Here is a 6,747-nt window from a genome sequence, read left to right as displayed (position 1 = left end):
GACAGAACCTGTAAATGGAATAGGTCCTCTGATGCACTTTCATGGCTACATGAACACCATAGTAGCAATAAGAGAGGACTTGGCTACGGGACCCCTGCACCTAAGTGGGATCCCAAAAGCAAGTACCTCACACTTCCTGAGACATAATTTGCACACATTGTGGTAAAACCGGTCACTATAAAAGTGAATGTATTGCAAAAGAAAAGGCTAGTCAAAAGAATAAAGAATTTGTTCAAGGGAAAAATAGGCTGCCAAGTTGGGCTAAAAAGAATCTGATTCACCCTTTTGCCTATAGAAAGGGACCCAAACTAGTTTGGGTTCCTAAGACTAACCCCTGATTTCCTTTTACGGGTCCAAGTGAAAGGGAGTAGCCAAATATGGTACATGGATAGTGGCTGTTCAACGCATATGACAGGAAGCAAGAACCAGTTCCTTTCACTTGAGGACTTCAAAGGAGGTAATGTCTCCTTTGGAAATGGGAAGAAAGGTGAGATTATTGAGGTTGGGAAGGTAGGTAAGACTGATTCTCACTCTATTAAGAATGTCTACTTGATAGATGGCCTAAAATATAGCCTAATCAATGTATCACAATTGTGTTATAGAGGTAACTTGGTAGCATTCACCTCTACCAAATGTTTTCTGATAAATCTTACCACTGATTAGATTGTTTTGCAGGGAAAAAGAGTAAACAAATATTTACATTGTAGATCTGTCTACACTTTTAGAAAATGAACTCACTTGCTTAAGTGTGTTGGACAATGATCCCCGCCTTTGGCACAAGAGACTTGAACATGCAAGTCTGAGTCAACTCAACAAATTAGTCTCCAAGGATCTAGTGATAGGGTTGCCTAACATCAAGTTCAAGGAAGACAAAGTTTGTAAGGCTTGTGCAAGGGGGAAGCAGGTAAGATCCTCTTTTAAATGCAAGAAAGTGGTAAGCACCACCAGAACGATGGAACTGGTCCATATGGATCTCTGTGGTCCAATGAGAACATTAAGTAGAGGTGGTAACAGATATGTGATGGTGCTTGTTGATGATTACTCTAGGTTTGCTTGGACATTGTTTTTAACATCTAAAGATGAAGCATTTGACATATTTACTTCTTTTGTTAGAAAAACTCAGAAACAACTAGGTAATCAACTTGCATCAATTAGGTCTAATCATGGAACTGAATTTGAAAATGCTAAGTTGTCTGAATTTTTGCATGCTACATCATAAATATTTGCATGACTAGACCTCTTGTTAAGAAGATTCCCTATGAGTCACTTAAAGGGAGAAAGCTAAATATATCCCATCTTAGGACATTTGGATGCAACTGCTTTGTGCACAATAATGGAAAGGACTTCCTAGGTAAGTTTGATCCCAGAAGTGATGAGGGAGTATTCTTGGGATATTCTTCACATAGTAAAGCTTATAAGATATACAATAAAAGAACTTTGTGCGTAGAAAAAAATGTATATGTTATTTTTTAAAACTAAAATTCTTTCTGAGAGGCAGGAACAAGATAATGAAGAGATTGGGCTTATAAGAAATTTAAATGGTGAAACCACTGTCCAGCTTGAAGATGCATCACAGGATGGAACAAGTGATGGAACAGGTCCTTCTACCCGGGGCAACATGATAGGGGGAACTGACTAAAGAGGAACTGATCCTCAAACCTTGATGGAACCTGTCCATGAACCTATTCGTCAGTAACAAAACCAGGAAGAAACATCCAAAGAAATTGACACTCCTATTGCAACATCCACGAATTTAGATATAGATGAACCTGGCTCATCTGTTGATCAGAAGTTGTATAGGGGAATGAGTGGTTCTCTTTTGTATCTTACTGCTAGCAGACCTGACATTTTTTTCAGTAGGTCTTTGTGTTCAATTTCAGGCATATCCAAGGACGTCCCACTAGTCTGCTGTCAAGAGAATTTTGAGATACTTGAAAGGCACCACTGACCTTTGCCTTTGGTATCCAAAAGGTAGTAATTTTAACCTAGTGGGATATGTTGACGCTAATTATGCAGGTTTCCTACTGGATAGGAAGAGCAACTCAAGTATGGCACACTTCCTTGTTCATGTCTTAGTTCATGGGCTACTAAAAAGCAAAATTAAGTGGCCTTATCTACTGCTGATGCTGAGTATGTTGTTGCTGCTTCATGATTGTGCTCAATTGCTATGGATCAAACAGCAGCTGATAGATTTTGGCATTGAAGTTGGTTACATTCCTATTTTTTGTGATAACACTAGTGCTATTAGTACGACTAAGAATCCGGTTCATCATAAGAGAACTAAGCACATAAATGTTAGACACCATTTTTTAGGGACAACTATGAGAAAGGCTTGATTACTATGGAGTTTTGTGCTACTGACAAGCAAATTGCTGACATCTTCACAAAAGTCTTAGGTAGAGATCACATTGAGAGGAACAAGTTGGAATTAGGGATGATTAAGATCACCTAAAAGGACCAGTTCAAGGTTAAACGAAAAAAATAAAAAAAAAATTGAAAAAATAATTTTGGTTAGAAAGTCAGTAAATTGTATAATTAGATTAAATCCTGCTCAGTCTCATACTTTCCATAGTATACTCTTATGCCATGTGTTAAAATGACTCATTAATCACTAATGATATTTTCTCTATTTTGGCAAATTTAGACTCACACAAGAGAATTATCAGTGAAGAACCTGGTTCATCAAGATAACACGGTATGTTATCTACAATCTGCATAATTTGAAATAACTATATTTGGATCATGAGCAGAGTCCTACCAAATACCAAACTCCTTTTGGACTTATCCGATACAAGTGAACCAGTCTCATTCAAAAGAGTCCTAACCTAATGGAAGTATCTAGATTCTAGGGATACACTCTAACGTCTCTTCAAAACTGAATTTTAGTTTGATTAAACTTCGAAGAGTATGAAAAGTTGTAGTTACCCCATCAATTATTCCCCTGTATATTGATCAGCTTTAGTGTATTCCTTACTTCATCTCTCTCAAGCCGTCAAAAACTCTCATTCTTCTTTTATATTTCAAACACAATCTAATTCTCTTCTCTTCCATACCCTAGCCCAGATATGTCAAACACTTCTGAAAATCCTTCATCACCACCACAGGAAACCACTTGCACACTTTCTACCACTCCTTCAATCACACCAATCTCCAAGAAAAGTAGCGTAAAGATGATGACTTGTAAGATTGTTGCTGAAGGAGAGCAGATCAAGAAAATAAACAAGCAATTCAAAGCAGGTAGGGAAGAAGAATTCTAGAATAGATTTGTACTAGTAGGATCTATAGCAGGTGTTGAGACTACAGAATCTGAAGAAGTTGGTGGTAAAAATAAAAAGGGAAACGAAAAAGAGAGCAAGGGTGCTAGGAGTACTGTGAGGGGAAAGGGTACAAGAGTGGTTGATTCTTCACGGACTCCTATTGGTCCAACAAAAGAAACTGGTGCAATGGTTGTATGGGGAGAGGAATACACTAAAATAGAAGAGAGCGTAAGAAAAACAGGGGGAAGTGGGTCTGGCGAAGCTGCTGAGGGTTGGTTCAATTTGGGAAAAATAAAGATGAACCTGTTCCATCTGAACAGGAAACCCACGCGGACCTACTGATAGGGTTATCAATGGCACCAAAACTCATGCCATTCCCTATGGTTTCATTCTCACAACTATACTTGCACATTTCGAGGTACCTATGAAGAAGTGGGAGATTAGTACAAGCAAGGATCGTTTTGGGGTTAATACTATGCTTGCTTGAGATTATGAAGTCAATGCCACTCCTAAAGAACCTGGTTCATCCAAAAGGTACCAGTGAATAGCAAGGTCGGAGTCTTGATGCAAGAGAGTGAGGCAAAGGATGTTGAGATAGCAAGGCTGAAGACACGATTGGTTGAGGTAGAATCTGAGAGAGATGTTCTCAGAACTGAACTTGTAAGGAAAAAGAAGAAGAATGATGGAATTCTTCATGACATGATGAAACTTCTCCAAGCAAATAACCTAGCCCCTACCTCTTCTAAGCCTTAAATCCTAGCCTAGTGTAGATCAACCAGTGACCCAATTCGGGACTTTTTGTTTCGTTTGCTCATGTTTTCAGTATTTTTATTTCTTCTTATGCTTTGTGGTAGAATATTATCAATCATAAATAAAATTCACTATTTTTGCTTTCACTGTTTGTTTATATTTCTTTGATGGTTAAAATTCTTAGCTTGATCTATGATGATTAATCCATGTTTGCATTTGAAGTAGCCCTAGTGGCCATGAGTAAGTTCTAAAATCTGGTTATCTTACATTTTATGCAACTTTTTGATGATGCCAAAAGGGGGAAAAAGGTTGTGCTTTACACTTTGAACAGTGATGTTTATAACCTAATGTACCTGGTCCTTTATGATAAGTGATAAAAAGGAAAAATGTTTCTAACATTGTGTTGATGTTGAGCTGAGTTTAAACAGGGCCTAAGCGTATGAAAAGCACAGAGTTTGTCATCATCAAAAATGGGAAATTTGTTGGTCCAAGTAAAGGTTAGTTTTGAAGACTGATGATGATAGGCTATAATTACGTATTTTAGTCGATTATTACACTCTAATTTACTGCACTTTAATTGAGTTAGAGCTTTAATCGCTAGTGTTTTGCACTAATGGTGTGTTATATGCCTTGTAGGAGTGATTCCAAGCTATGTAGATGTCCTGGAATAAATTCAAGTGATTTGGAGCTTTGATGTCTGAGTAAAAGCCCAAGGAATTAAGGCGGGATCGTGTTTGGGGGTCAACGGATGATAGTTAGAGCGAACGAAGACTCCAGTAGGCATATTGCACACTGTCTAGTAAAATAGATATAACTTTTTTCTCAGAACTCCATTTGGGCTCCACAATATATGGTTGGAAAGCTAACTCAAAGGGCTACAACTTTCATGTTTTACGTTGTTCTAAATTTGAAACAGAACAGGGTGAAAAATGCGCGTCAATAGCGCGATCGCGCTCGTCAGGCTGAACACTGGGCCACTAGCGCGACCGCGCTAGTCAAACCCGGGAAAAGTATTCTTTTTAACATTGGAGAAGGTATAATTGTTTGGGCCCAACCTTAATTGGTATATATACATGGAAAAACGGTATTTTGAAGGAGGATGACGTTTTTGAGAGAAAAACACAAGCATAGAGCCGCCGTGGAGGCCGGCTTTCATCTTTTCTTCCACCAACTTAGTCTTTTCATGTTTCTTTGTATGATTTGTTGTTTTGCTACCATGTCTATGTGGAGCTAAGCTTCACGTTCTAAGGTTGTGGTTCTTTCATGACTATTGTTATTCGGATATTGATTTTGATTGCTTAGTTTATCATATTGGTTTATTTATTTAATCCTGCACTTAATTATTTGATTTCTTGATCACCAATTGAATACTATCTACGAATCTAGAGTTGAACTCGAAAGTGGGAATTTTAGATTGAATATAGGATTGAGTAGAGCAAGTTCTTGAACCTGGACATCGGGGAACGGATTCGCGGTTATGATAGACATATACCTAATTGCCTTGCTTGGTTGAAATACAGGAATTATAAATGCGTTCTTGTTAGTTCTAATTCCATAGACATATAGGTGTTAGGTTAGCTTGAATAGGCGAGTAAGAACTTGACAGATTCTTATGAGCAATATTAACCCTGTCAACCAATAAATCGAATAAATTAATTAGTCAATTCAATTGAAGAATACAATAGGATTGTTAGATAGCCCATAACCCTAGATCGTTTTCATTACATTGATATCATAAAAATCTACTCTTCCTCTGTTCAAAGTTCATTATTTATATTTCTTTTTTTAATTTAGATTAGAATCAAATACTTCTAAGTTTAATTCTTAATTAGATAATTAGGATAGTCTAATTTAGTTAATAGTTAATCACAAGTCCTCGTGGGATCGACATCCGACTTTTAGTCACTTTATTACTTGACGACCGCGTATACTTGCGTTTGCGTTTGGCCGCAACAAGTTTTTGGCGCCATTGCCAGGGACTTAGAAATTAACTATTTTTCTAAATTAGACTTTTACTTTTATCTTTACAAGTTTTTTTTTCTTCTCTTTTTGTAAATATTTTAATTTTACAACGATTTGACTTTTCTCCTAGTGTATTTCTAGTTCTCTCAACATGACATCTGGGAGGTCTGAATTTGAATATGGGAGTAAGGGTTGGTAATGGGACGTATATTCTCGATTAGGCGAATATGCGGAACGACGTTGTCTTCTGGCAACGTTGGTGAATGATTGGTCTAAGGAGAGAGATGAACTTGCACATAAGATTGATAATTTTTGCTTGGTTGTACATAACATAGATGCAGATTTGAGCACAAAGGTTGATGCGTGTAACGCCCAACAAATTAATAATGAGTTGTGTGAAACTGAAAAAAATCTTCTAGACCAAATTGAGGTGCTAAAACGAGAATACCAATCACTAGACCATTATTTTTTTGAGGATGCCAATATTGAGTAGAGTGCTCTAAAGTCATATGAGGGAGTAGATAACATTACTTTGGGAGACTTGAGTATGCGTTTGGGAGCAACAAGTTTTTGGCGCCGTTGCCGGGGATGTCTATCCTAAATATGGGGATGCAAATAGTAGTAAAATTCATGAGTTAGAGCGCATTAGACCTCATTCCAATTATTTTTCCACATTGTGTTTAGATAGTGAGATAGTAATCGAGCCATCTGAGCTAGTGAAGGGGTCAAAGAGTGAGGAAGAGAGTGCCTATATTCTTGAATTTGTTATGCCAAAAAG

This window comes from Nicotiana attenuata, chromosome 5 (genome assembly GCF_001879085.1).
Source record: "Nicotiana attenuata strain UT chromosome 5, NIATTr2, whole genome shotgun sequence".
Classification (NCBI taxonomy): domain Eukaryota; kingdom Viridiplantae; phylum Streptophyta; class Magnoliopsida; order Solanales; family Solanaceae; genus Nicotiana; species Nicotiana attenuata.
This window is presented reverse-complemented; position numbering follows the sequence as displayed.